This window comes from Argopecten irradians, chromosome 8 (assembly GCF_041381155.1).
Source record: "Argopecten irradians isolate NY chromosome 8, Ai_NY, whole genome shotgun sequence".
In the NCBI taxonomy this organism is placed as follows: domain Eukaryota; kingdom Metazoa; phylum Mollusca; class Bivalvia; order Pectinida; family Pectinidae; genus Argopecten; species Argopecten irradians.
In genome coordinates this window covers 29,895,595-29,910,132 of record NC_091141.1, presented here as the reverse complement: position 1 = coordinate 29,910,132, position 14,538 = coordinate 29,895,595, and the positions used below count along the sequence as shown (strand labels likewise).

The window sequence follows — 14,538 nt, the reverse complement described above, 5'->3', positions numbered from 1 at the left end:
TTCCACAATGTCATGGTTTGGGACTTTGTGTATGTTAATGTGTTGTTATCATTACTTGTCAATGTCCTAAAAGGAATATTATATATAGTAGTGTTGATTTTATAAAAAAAGTGATGGTTGGATATTTTCTGCTGCCCCAAATTCTCCATGGATTTACAAGTAAAAAAAAACTACTGAAGACATTCCACAATTTGTTGTGTCTGTGTACTGTTTGTTATAATAATGCTGTTGTCATTTCATAATGAGGTAAAAACGGTATAAAACTAGTATATTAATAATCCAAAATAAAAGGCCAATTGAAAGTAAATTCAAAATAAAATCAAAATCATTTCTATGGAATATATATACAGTCACTATAGGACCTTCTTTTGGGACTGAAGAAGGCCCTATAGTGGCTGTATATATACTAGCTTCATACCGTTTTTACCTCATTATGATTCATCAAGCTAGCCACATGATCAAAACCCTGATAGCATGTTGTCATTTCATTCATTTTTTCTCTCATTTCATTAGTAATAAATATGTTGCTTTTTTTGTTTCTTTGTCAAGGTATGTAAAAAATTAGGTCTACCATAAACATGTTGTAAATATCTAGACTATTTTGTCTTTTTTTCATTGACTTAAACAGATTTATATATTGCGTATCCTGATAACGCTCGCATACATTTGCGTAAATTTGTTGTTTCCTCGTTGGTATCAGATTATCAAATATTCATTGTTAGGGTATTCCAAAACCTTTCTACATGGGCACACTTGATGAAATCAAAATGTAAGTCACCATCAATTTTATCACAATATGGACACAAAACTTTTCTATTCTCCATCTGTTCGGATGTTGTTTTTTGTTCGAGTTGGAATAATAATAATAATGTAATATAATAAGTTGAATGAATTTTTTTTATTGAAATGGGGATATATTCTCATATTGGAATTGATTTATCCTCTTTTCTATAATTTGGATTTTCTTTTTGTATATTTAATTAGGGTTGATATGTAAATTTATTGTTATGCCCATTCAGCATTTCAATTTCACCTTTAACTAATTGCACTTTTCTTTCTGCTATTTTCATTTTTCTCTATCCGTGTATTTTGTATATATATTATTTTTAATTTCAGGAGTTTTGAATTAAAGCTTATTTTTTCCGGTTTCGTCACATACGTTCTTTATATTTATAGTTAGTATACCACTGCTTATCCAATTATTTAAATATTATGAATTTAACCCTGAACATAACGTTGGTATTACCATATATTTCATTTTTAATAATCCTAGGTATGCCATTTCTCTTTACATGCGTAAATTGTACCCACAATTCAAGAATATTTATGTAAAAAGATGGAATTTCTTCAGGATTTTGGATAATTTTGATGACTGTATTTGCATTTTGAAGAGTATTAAACCGATATAATAAAACAATAGAAAACGGACTTTCCCACCATTCCGTTTTGTATACAGTCGATGAGTTTTGGGGCTATTTTTGTTAATTTATCATCTGTGATGGTATCATTTTAATTTGTTGCCATTAACCTATATCTCATTTTAATCCCATATCTTAACTAATTTTAAATTATTATACCGATACAAACTTCAATATCTCCTGTACAAAAAGAAAAGAACATAAATCATAAGTTGAACAAAATGTAACAAAAATCCCAACACATCTGATGCTAACAGGGCATTGTACACTAGTACTCTTATATACAAGGCGAATCTTCTCAATTTGCTTTAATTGGTATGTGGCATGTTTCTTGCGCGGTTTTCAGTATGGTAGTCATCAGCTGCATTCTGAAATTGAGGATCCTGCCTTACCAAGCAAAAGCCATAACAATTTATGTTTCTAAATAATGTCAGCAAACATGCAGTGTGTTTTGTATTCCATTATTTATTTTAAGCATTTTTGAAAGAAGTTCATAGAAAGCATAATGGCATCTATTTATTTCAAAAGTGCCCCAAACAACGATAAAACGAACCTTTGTGATAAGTGAAAACATGACTATCTGAGGCTCTGTTTCTATTGGCAGAGTAAATTGAGTAAAACAAATCACACAAAGACATTTTACCATTATCAATTCATTTAATCTACCAGCAAATAAATGATTAATTCATTTAAAGTTATTGTAATTGTGTTAACTATTAAAAAGCATGGCAAACTAGACTTTCTAAAGGTACAATCTAACACTAACGTGAAAAACGAGTCATATTACGAAACATTATTCTCGATCGTCCGATCGAAATTTTATCCCGCGTTACAGTACATCTGGCGCTAGCCAATGCTTTCAGAAACAAACTGTAAATCAATCTACTCGTCTAATATCAGACACATTCATCCGAATAATTTAAACTGATGTTACACATGCGTCCGACTAAACAATAGCAATATATCAGGCCTAAGGAAGAAAACGACAATACCAGTATAAACTGGTCATCGCAGACATGTAAATGTTTCTTGGGCATTCAATGCTAGCTTTTTATTGCATCTTTAATACTTTTATATTTTCCTTCTCTTGCTACAAATTTTGCTTTCAGTTAATTTAAGTATGACATACGTTATTGATATTGACCTCCACCATATTTTTGAATGAATGTATGACGTGCTATGACGTAGTGACTATGTTGGGAAATATTGTTATGGACGTCAAAGTATTAATTGAAGAGGTTTTTTTGTGTATTAATTTTTACTTTGACAAATTATTAATTACATGTTAAATCGAAGTTATGCACAATACAGGCTACATGAACTGTCACGTTATTGACAAAATAATAATAAACATTGATTTATGATTATAATTATCTGGAAACTTTGACTTGATACCAACAAATTAATATCTAAAGCGTTACGATATTCGCTTAAGTTTAAAAATTCATTAAAAAGTCGCAAGCTTAAGGGTAACTGGGTAAAAACACCCACATGTGTTAATCTGACGTGTCAGAATTTGAAAATATCATTTGAGATTGTTTACGCACACTCGGGAAATGTCCCTCACACGAGTGCGATCTGACTCGTCAAATTAGAACATATGGGTGATATTGCATATATATTAACTTATGTTGTGTTAACGTGTGCATATATATATGTGTGTTTTCTCACATACTACCAGTTATTAACTAGTTACCAATGTATAACAATAGAATAATCAGTTTATATTTTGTCAATTATTTACCCCTTTTATCAATAATGTTATACTATATATACTTTGCTTTATAACAGCCTGATAACATAAATCAAGTAGACGTTTGATCAGTGTGAGTAAATAAAAATACATGTATATGGAAATGTATACAATACGTCAATAACACATTGTAATTGCAATTTACAATTCATCACAAACATACAAATATACGAACAATAACATCAATACAGTTACAGACACAAAATATTTGACAATAAGTTATTGGCAAACACATCGATATTCAATATTATGTTTATTTATAAGATTGATTTTTGTGCTGGTATTTGATTGGTTGGTAGGTTTCTCAAAAAAATACCAAATGCAATACCCCGAAATCAGCGGCAAAAAGCACGTGAGGTAACTGGACTGATCCAGATATCTCGTGTGAGTCCAGCATCCTGTGTCACAAAAATATATTGCGGGACATATCCTTTCAGACGTGACGTTTTTTTCACTTTTGACGTTAAATCGTACTCAAATATAGAGTTAAGGTCGTTCTAAAATAATCATGACGTCATATTGATTTATTGTAATCTGCAGCATAGAATGGAAGAAACCAAGTTTAGTGCGATTATTGAATTCAAAAGAACGAAAAAAAGCCAGACGGGATACTGATTCAGCGGTAACGCACTCCGATTCTACCAGCCTCAAAACAATAACTGTATGTTAGAAGTATCGACATGTTTCCAGGTGGATACGGTGACTTATTGACCCACAAAATGTGACATTACATTAAGGTTTTGGCCTCGGTTGATATAGGCTCATTGTGTTGTTAACGTATCGTATTTACATGGAAACAGGTCGAAATTTAGTATCATTAATATACAGTGTTATCGCATAGTATACACATATATGTATGCAGTCTGAGGTGCCACTCAGAGAAATCGGCATATTAATAACACAACTGTTACAGTTAATGTGAATAGATAAGTCCTGCCTATGGTAGACCTACTCAGAATTTATGTGCATATTAAATACAACAACACAGAACAATACAACCGCAACACACTTAAGAAACAAGAACAAAGACGAAAAACGATCATATTGAATAATACAACAAAAGAAAACACAAATGAAAAAAACAAACACAAAAAACCCAGATAAATGTGGGGCTAACGCATAGCCCCACAAAGACATGGTGTATTTCCTCCACACAATACCATGTAGGTGGTGTAGGTTGATGATACGTTGTCTTGGATTTGATCTGGTTGGATACCACCGCTTCACCATCTTACTGAAAACTCGTGCTGAAGCAGAAAAAACGTGATGGTATTAGTGATGTTGACAAATGGGTTCCCTTTGATGTAAATCAAAAAGGGAAAACTAAAACGTAGCCATGTAGCGACATGATTATGTATCTGTCACCAAATTACTTTCATATTGCGTATATAATACCATTTGGTAACAGTTGATCACTTATATTTACATTACCATATACACGTTTTGCGATAAAATGCGAGTAAAACGTTTACAATCAGCACCCGTCAACAAGTGATATCGGAAAGAGGAAATAACTGAATAGCCTGCTACAATATAGTTCACTCTGTCATCAGTTATAGTGAGGATATTAAAATGTCAAAATATTGATATAACACTTGATATGTTTAAAACGTTTAAGACGATTATTATTGTAGAAAATGTCTATTATTTTTTTCGCTATTTTCATTATTTTAATCAAAAGTTGTTAAAATGAAAAGTTTTTGTGATGTAGTGATATTTGTAGTGTTAAGTAAGATTTAAAACTGATTAGTGTCAAGCGTCTAGTTGTGATATCTTCCATAGCAACTTTAATGTATCCAGTTACTAAATATGCGTCCATTTCGGAAGGAGTCTTATCCATACGTTTCAAATAATTATTGCCGTGTTTTGCCTATAAATGTATTTATTCTTGTTTTGTAAAACTCATCACTACATATTGCAGTATATAGAATATAATTTGGATCCAAAAACGATATATATAGATAAGTAAAAGCTATTGTAATTCCTTGCGAGATGAATTTGCTGATCACGACGAGATCAATGATATATAACTGCGATAGTAAAAAAATAACTTCCGAAGATGAATATGTCGCAAAGACGTGTAACAACTCGACTCACTGATGCAAATATCTCAACCAGTCTTGTTATGACTCGAAACGTCGACATACCTATCTCAGTAAAGCCCGGGTTACACACGACTAATACGTTGTCAGATATATGTTGTTATTTTGGATATACTATCTTGCTTAATAAGTATACATGGTAGTAACCACTCTCACTTATCTTAAATTCGATGTTCACAATACCATGTCAGTCAGCGCATTTGAAAAAAAAATATAGTTTCAGTCATAAGTACAGAGTTTAGTTGATCTATTCAAATGCATAGTTATGTATATGTACATTGTACATATACCATATACCATTCTTGTGTGGAGATCAATTCGGGAAACATATCATTGGTAAGACATTGGAAAACAAAATATAAATCATGACAGCCGTTATGTCCATTGCCTCTAACAAAATAATAACGAAATTACTAATTCATTTCAATTTAAAAAACACTATATGCGAAGAGAGAAATGACGCTTATTGAACAAGAAGATGATCCTATCATAAAAAAACATGACAAAACACCAAATGCGTTTTCATTACTACAAATTAACGAATTATATTGTTTTATGATTATATATGAAACTTACATGGTACATGTTATAGACAGCAGAATATGTCGATATTTCCATTGTTGTATGTAAATGTATAAAATAAAACACCGGTATCAAGTATTGACATGTACTTTAACTAAATTATCTTTGATTACAATAATAATTATATTCAAGCTCTAGCAAAATATATAGATAGACAATATTTTAAAAATAGGGTGAAAGTCTGTCACGTACTAAAACCAAATCATAGTTGAGTACTCTGCTAACTATACGATAATAAAAAAATATATGGCTTATATCAATAAGGTTGATATCTAACAGGACAATATTTCAAAAGTCGCGTGGGTGTTTCACATTATGATCAGAACCCACTTTATACAATGGCACAGGTAACACTGTAATTTAGATCGTCAAAGATCCTGTCTTGTATGTTAGCATAACTATCATTTATGATTCTCCTGTTAAGAATTGTCTTACAGATAAATTCATCTTTAAGATTAAGATTACATAGTCATAATAATTAATTCCATATCTCGCACGATTATATAATGCCTAATTATGGGAAGCATATATATTTTTACAGAGCACAATATGTCAATATGTACAAAACGGAACAACGAAAGACGTCCAAACAAGCCGCCAGTCGTTGTCTTTGTCAAATAATACCTATTGCAATTGAAATTTTGAAACAACATTACACAAAAATGAATAATAGTTATTAATCTGAAGATAGCTTATGGTTATACTACCATATACAACGGTATATTTAAAACATCGATGCATTTATATTATAATCTCAAATGGTGAATATTGTTCAGTCATAAAATTACTTTATACGTTTTTAAGTAAGGTATTAACAGTTGTCATTATATCATAGGGATATCTCTACCATCATGCTATCTAAGTAAGCGTTCTGTTATCTCTTGTCCCGACTGTAACACGTAACATGATTATGTATTTGTAAATGTAAACTGAATTACATTTATATTGGATTTATAATATCATTGGATATCAAACAGTAAAATGCAATTTAAACATTTTTTACACAGTAAACATTTACAAACAACACATGTCAGCAAATTGCATTGATAAGTACAAATGCTGTAACATTTCCCTTGTTAATACTACTAATGAATACATATCAAAATATTGACTAAACGTTCCATCTATTTAAATGTTTAAATCAGTCATTTAATAGGAAAATGCTAGTTATTGCGCTGTTTTGATGCCTTTGACCAACAACCGTCACCGCAAAGAGCTATTTGTGATTTTGTATTGATAAGTCTGATTCGAAACTGATTAGCGTCGAGCGTCTGGTGGTGGTATAATTCTTAGTGATGAGAAAGCATCCGGTTATTAAATATACTTCGATTTTTGAAGTAGTCGTAACCATATGTTTCAAATATGTATTGTACTTGTTTGTCCTTGATTGTCCTCATTTTTTGCAAAACTCATCACTACAGACTGCAGTATAAAGGATATAATTTTAATCCAATGACGATATATATTAGATAGGTATTGCATAGTAAAATTATGTCGTGTCATATCTTTGCGATCGTCTAAGCTAATCACGACGAGATCCATGACATTCAGCTGCGAAAGTATATCTTGACGTCCAAAGATGAGTATGCCGTAAAGACATGTAATAACGCTACCCCGACTTACTGATGCAAATACCTCATCAAGTCTTGTTATGACTCGAAATGTATCTGAGTAACCCCGGGTAACACTGTGATATTGAAACGGGTTTTGAAAGAAACGAAATAACGAAAGAGACGTTATGAACGGTAGCATTCCTGATCATTTATATTGTACACATTACCTTATACACTGAGTCCTAAATGCTAAACTAACCATAACTACAAAATGTACTTACCTTACATTTCGGGCACCGGTACACCTAAATTAAAAATAAAGAAAGATATATGCATTTTGTGATAATGTAAACATAAATAAGTCTTCATTTGTATTGTAGTAACTAAACGTTGAAATATACTGCAATCAAAAGTTGTATTTTATTTTGTTGGTTTAATTCAGTGACATCATTAGCATTATCAAGTAGTAAATATATTATGTTCCTTTTTATGTCTAGGTAGTTTCTGTAGGGGACTATAACAATGTCGCTATTTACGAGTTATCCTTGGTAACGTCCCATTTCAGGTTAACATAACATGTGGTATAGTAATGGTGTCTATGATGATACGTGTTATTAGGTACATCCAACAATGGCAAATTATCATCATACCATTTCGCATTTCGGATGTAATGCAAATTATTGATACGGTTGTTCTGATGGCGAAAAAGGGAGTAAAGTCATATTCATTTAATGGTTGGATTTAATAATCAATTACAATTTCGATTACGTTCTCATATTTAGCTATGTATGCAGTGGAACATGTTGATATCGATCGTATTGACAATGTGTAACTGTAATGACAGATTAAGGTAGTCCTAGACTTATTAACGTGTGTACTTATTTAAGTGTTAAGTGGGAATTTATCTCCCTTTGGTACATTACATATCTACATATACCTGTCTAATACAGTATCACTACAATTCACGGTAACTGACCACATATATTGAAGCAAAGAAATTGAGTTTTGTATGTTCATGCTTTTATTTCAATATTTAAATAGGTCGCAATCTTGAGAGTTTTTTTTTAATTCATTACAGTTAAATATACAATTGAAAGCTCTTTGTCAACAGTTTGATTGGAAGAAGGTTAGTTACGAACAAAGTGCAAATATATTACCTGAGTAATGTATGGATATAAGTTGAATATCATTACATCATAAATGATCTGATTGTTACATCAGTTATCATGTATACCACATAGATAATTACTACCAGTTTATTCATTATCATTTCGGTTCCTCTTATAAATTGGCATCGATGACGTAAACTTGGTGTAGCAAACATGTCATTCTGAAAACACATGATAAATCTTCGTAATATAGGGAATTCGACATGAGGCATTTTCATCATATTAGAGTGATTTTCTAGGAAACGTAAAATAAGCAGGCAAATAGGTACAAATTATTATATGTGTACCATTACAAATATTTATTGTAACCCTTTCTAAGGACGAACCACTAGGTTACGTGGTTATACTTTGATGTTCTGTTTCTGTTTCCGGTCATTGAGATACATCATTTCAATTCGTATAGACGACGAAAGTGACTGAAATTGATTTTGATGGTTTGCAATTAATACCACACATTACATTTTGCACGGAAACAAACTTAATTTTGAGAAAATTGTAGGTAATGCTATTTTTTATGATTGCAATTCGCTAACGGATGTAAAAGATAAATCATATTAAAGTTGATTAATTGTTTTACCTGCGCATGCTTTACAATATAAATTATCAGAAAATGTGTTACGATATTGTTTCAATCACATTTTTAATTCCAACAGTACATAATCCTTAAGTGGTTGTCTACTTGAGTGTTGCACTTTTATGCCTATTTACCAATGTTACAACACGTAATATTAGATGATCTGCTGTTATAGATCTGTTTGCTATATAATTATTGTTTAATAGTAATCTAGCAATTTAGAATGTGCCACTAATACAGGTGGCGGGTATTGCACAATTCTAAACGTCAGTTTTTCAAAACAAAACATCGGTACATACGACTGATGCATGTGCGTCATGGGTTATATTGTGACATGACTATCCTGTCAAGACATAGTTTTCGACCTTGTTATACATATCACAGATGTGTCATAATACTATATCATATTAAATTATGACGTACAAATTGATATGAAATATTGCATAATTGTCGTGGTAGACAGAAGAGTTACATCTGATACGTCCAGATGACATTATACAGTGCATTGTTTTATACTTTTTAAAACATTGTTTTTGGCCATGTAATGTTCAAGTACTAAACAATTCAAGACTTTTTTTTGTGTGAGTAATACCAGAAGTACAAAACATAATCACCATCACCAGAACATAGTGTCCAATGCATTAATTAGGCATTATAAAATAAGAACAAATCTCCAATGCTACTGTTCAAATGTTGCTCAAATATCAAGGATAACGTCGTTTTTACTACATTTTTTAAAAATGTGTCTTTTGTGAAAATCGTTTCTAAGGTTACCTTGATTTGTTTGTTAAGCTGTTTGTTAATCAAAATATGAAATGTATGATTGCAGGTTTTTCGAGATGAAATCCTGGTGCTTTACGTGTTGTATTAATGACAACATTGAACTTTGAAAGTGTAACATAATTTATAGAATATAGTATCCACATCGAGGCGTGTGCTATGTTATCTTATTGAACTCGTTAAATGAAAACCATGTATTTGTGTTTAAAAATCATAGCGATACTCTACTCAAAGTTATCCTTTAATATAGCCTCCGATACTTGACAGGGTAGTCCCGGGTTGTTAGGGAAAAGATAACTGTGTTTTACTGAGGTAGTGAAAAGACAGCTCACAAGCGCTTGACAATGACGTCATCGATGCATGCACAGAGTATTGTCGAGAATTTCATTAAATTTTCATGACGCTTTACGACTTAATGTCGACACTATTAAATAACTCTAAATGACTTTTTTTTTGCAATATGAGAGATAAATAATTAAACATAGATATGTCAAGTGTCAAGTATTTGAACCCTCGTAAAAGTTTTTGGCCGCCAATTCTCGGCAAGCCTCGGGTTGAGATATCCCTGTCCACATGACAGACCTATGTATGATTCTATTAATTTCTAAACATTTTGGAATTCAGCTAACGATATTTACTGTATACAATATATACAAGCTGTCATGTGAGTGGACAGTATGTTTTCAGTTTTGTTCTATGTTACAAAGGCAGTGTACCGAAGTTTGCTACGCTTAGAATGAATTGACACACGTTTATTTTAATTTATTTCTCAGGAATCTTACGTGTTGTTTGACAAAATTTTGTCGTTCTGAGTACAATTCACAAATGTTGCCCCGTGTGGTTTATATAGCGATCAGTTTTAAAATGGTTGTGAAGCGGAACAAACAATTGGCTACTATCCTCATTAACTAAACAAATAAGGTAAGTATCAAAAAGGAATATTATTAATATGTCATGTATTATACTCCTATAGATAGTCTAAGAATAAATGTCATATTGATATGTTTTTATAATAACTGTATAAGGGAGATAATTCATTAATAGACAGAATAATAGTACAGTAGTGACATAGTAATATATTGATATATCAGGTAATTGAGCCACTGATACTTCTTTTGAGGTTATCTCAGTTCTAATGGGTACATAATCCGATACTTAAATGTTATACATTCTTCTTAACTTTACTGTAACTATGTCACATGTACCATATGTACATAATGTGGATAGTTTTTTTCTCTTCTGAATATTTGACGTGTTCATGTCATAAGTATATTTACAGCATATATTCTGTAATGACAATAGGAAACAGAAAGTATTTATCGTCATATGAAATAATCTCGTAAGTAGCGTGAACAATAATTATAGATACATTCTAGATACAGATTTTTGGAGGCACTTTTTGAGCACTAAGAGAACAGAGGCAAAAAATGTAAGACATCACCGTGTAAATGTAGCAAGATACTCATTCTCGGAAAGGAAAGACATGTAAGGATTAGATAACAGCCAATAAAGGTAAATAGACAGGTAATACAAAGACATGAAACAGTATCATTCACATGTAAAACGTATATATCAAAATACTTACTAAAATATTCGTCGTTCTGAGTACGATTCGCGTGGTTGAACAAACGATAAGGCTACTATCCTCATTGCTGATGTATCAACAATTATCAACATTATTTTTTAAACATGTTACTTCAGTTTTTTCAATCTCTAATGCAAGCTTTTTAACTTTCACTTATTGTCCATTTAAATGAATAGAATAGAGTGGCGTATTATTATAGCAGTGACAAATTATTTTTACTATAGGTTTGTTTAGCAGTTTCATTCTATATATTTTGCAGACAAAACACCTTTGTTACTTTGAACGCGTAGATATGATACCAGTGCTGTATGATTATTTCTAAATAAACGGGTAAAATGACATTGTATTGTTATATTGAATCCGATACTTTGACTTCAACCAATTTCATTGAATAGATAAGAATGGGCAACAGGCTAGGCCTATATAAGCCATTTCCTAGCCAGAAATTATACAAATTAAATTATGTACATGTATTCAGTTGATTAAACAACATATTTATTAAACAAAAAAGGTAAGTATAAAACAGAGAATATTATTAATATACTGTTATGTATGACAATAAATACATGTTGTTATTAGATAAAGGAGATAACTCCTATAGCTTTATTATCAATACATCCTATAAAGGCCATATCATTGATTTAGGTTATATAACTTTCTAGAATATTATCATGTTTGTAAACATGTCGATTATAAGTAGATATCTAGAATGATCTATTTCCAGAAAGTTCTGTGTGTTTATTTGTTTACTGTTTTTAGTTAGATATTTCTAGAAGTTGAAGGTTCTCCAATATTCTTGAATTAGGGTTTAGCTATATATACACCAGCTGCCCAAGGCTAATCAGAACTGTAATAAGACATGTAATTAGAGACATATCAAGAATTGTACAGCGCCATATAAGATTATATTGGGAGAGCTATTGTGACTTTATCTGTGGATTATTATAACAATTTGTGTGGATTTATTCATATTACCTGGAACTTTAAAAAATCATCTGTGGATATTTATTTTCCTCGTGGATTTGTGATTATTGTTAATAGGATCAAGGACTATACCAGGACATTCGCATACAGATAAGTAACACTTTAAATCATCGAATTACTCTTGTACCACCACCAGTTACTTTAGATATTGTAAACCATCTCTGTATAATATTGTATATATATAATTAAATTGTGTTTTGAATTAAACTGCTGGTTTCTCATTTCTGTTATTCGTTCATGTAACAATACCATGTATTATACTCCTATAGATAGTCTAAATATAAATTTTATATGGATATTTTTAATGATTGTATTAGGGAGATAATTCATTAATAGACAGAATAATACAATGTAGTATAGTAGTGATATTATATATCAGGTTAGTAAACCACTGATACTTCTTTTGAGGTTTTCTCAGTTTTAATGGGTACATAACCCGATACTTAAAGGTGATACATTCTTCTAGACTTTACTTTTTACTATGTCACATGTACCATATATACATAATGTGGATAATAAGTTAGAATGTGTTTTTTTCTTTCTGAATATTTGACGTGTTCATTTCATTAGTATATTTACAGCATATATTCTGTGATGACAATAGGAAACAGAAAGCATTTATCTTCTTATAAAAGAATCTCGTAAGTAACATGAAAAATTATATATATATTTTATACAGATTTTATGGAGGCAAATACAGCACTGAGAGGACAGAGGCAAAAACTGGCCAGGATACATCACCGTGTAAATGATTAGATAACAGACAATAAAGGTAAATAGACAGGTAATACCCAGACATTAAACAGTACCATTCACAGTTTAAACGTATACATCAAAATATTTACTAAAATGTTTTTTTTCATCCAATTTTTAGTGCAAAGGTTTTTAACATCATAAATGTGAAGTATATACTTTACGGATATCTGTGTTTGATGCCACCGAGCTGAATCATCTACAGCGTGTTATTAAACGTATACAAAACTCATGATAGCCACCGAATCATGATACTATTTCTGTCGAAAACCATTGACCATATCTAATAGACGATGGTTTGTTTTACTGGATATATGTTTATAATCCAAGTCGAACGACTGTGTGATGTGATGCTACTGTTAATGTCCGTAACATAATTGAAACAAAAAAGAGATAATCCATTTATGTAATTGTCTAACTTAACAACTCATTGTTTGGATTTCATTTAAAGATCAAAAGGTTCGTCAGTTGACATTTTGATATGTTACAAAACTATTTGTATCCCGATTCGGCTGACGTTATAGTATATGTATGTGTATATGTCCTGTTTTGGTAAACACTGTATAATTTCCGACAGTATTTAATATGACAACACAATATTTTTTCTAATATAAAAAGACAAACTTTTGTAACATTGTTCAATTAGATATAGTGTATTCGACTTTTAAAAAGTTGGAGTACTCTGAATTGTATTGCATAGTATCTTCCGATAAAGCAGTAAAACAAAAGACGCTATACAATAGCATGAAGTTACACAATACGATTACGAATAACGAATGGGTTCAGGGGAATACGTTAATGCTTACGGAAACAGGACACACTTAATCAATTAATATCATTACTCAAATTGTCATCTACCTAATTACTGGAGAGCCTTTAAAATTAAGAAAAGAAAGATCCGATGGCAGCGAACAGTTTATCAATTAGTTTTCAAAAGATGTAACGTATGATAATAACAGTGTGCGGTGTTTGATATTTTATCAAACCATAAGTACGTTGTTAGTATTAAAACTAGAAAACATGAATTCAGTAATGTAATGAAATCCTAATATTACAAACTTTCAGATCAGGTATTATGAAACTTAATTAGTCAGATATTTTATAACTATATTCAATTCCGACAACTTAAAGTCGATACCTTCCTATCATATCCACATAGGTATAGGTGTACAAATGATATCCAAGTTACTGACATGTTAATAAATGTTATGAAAATAGCAAATGAAATATTTGACTGTAGATTGACTATTTAAAATTAATGTAAAAAGGTTACTATTTCAAAATT

General features: G+C 31.0%; 1 protein-coding gene across 1 annotated transcript in view; it reads left to right on the top strand.

Annotated features, from left to right (window-relative positions):
- Window positions 1–14,538, top strand: part of LOC138329825 (tropomyosin-like) — a 1,360,115-nt gene that overhangs the window by 378,637 nt on the left and 966,940 nt on the right. The gene's annotated exons all lie outside the window — the stretch shown is intronic.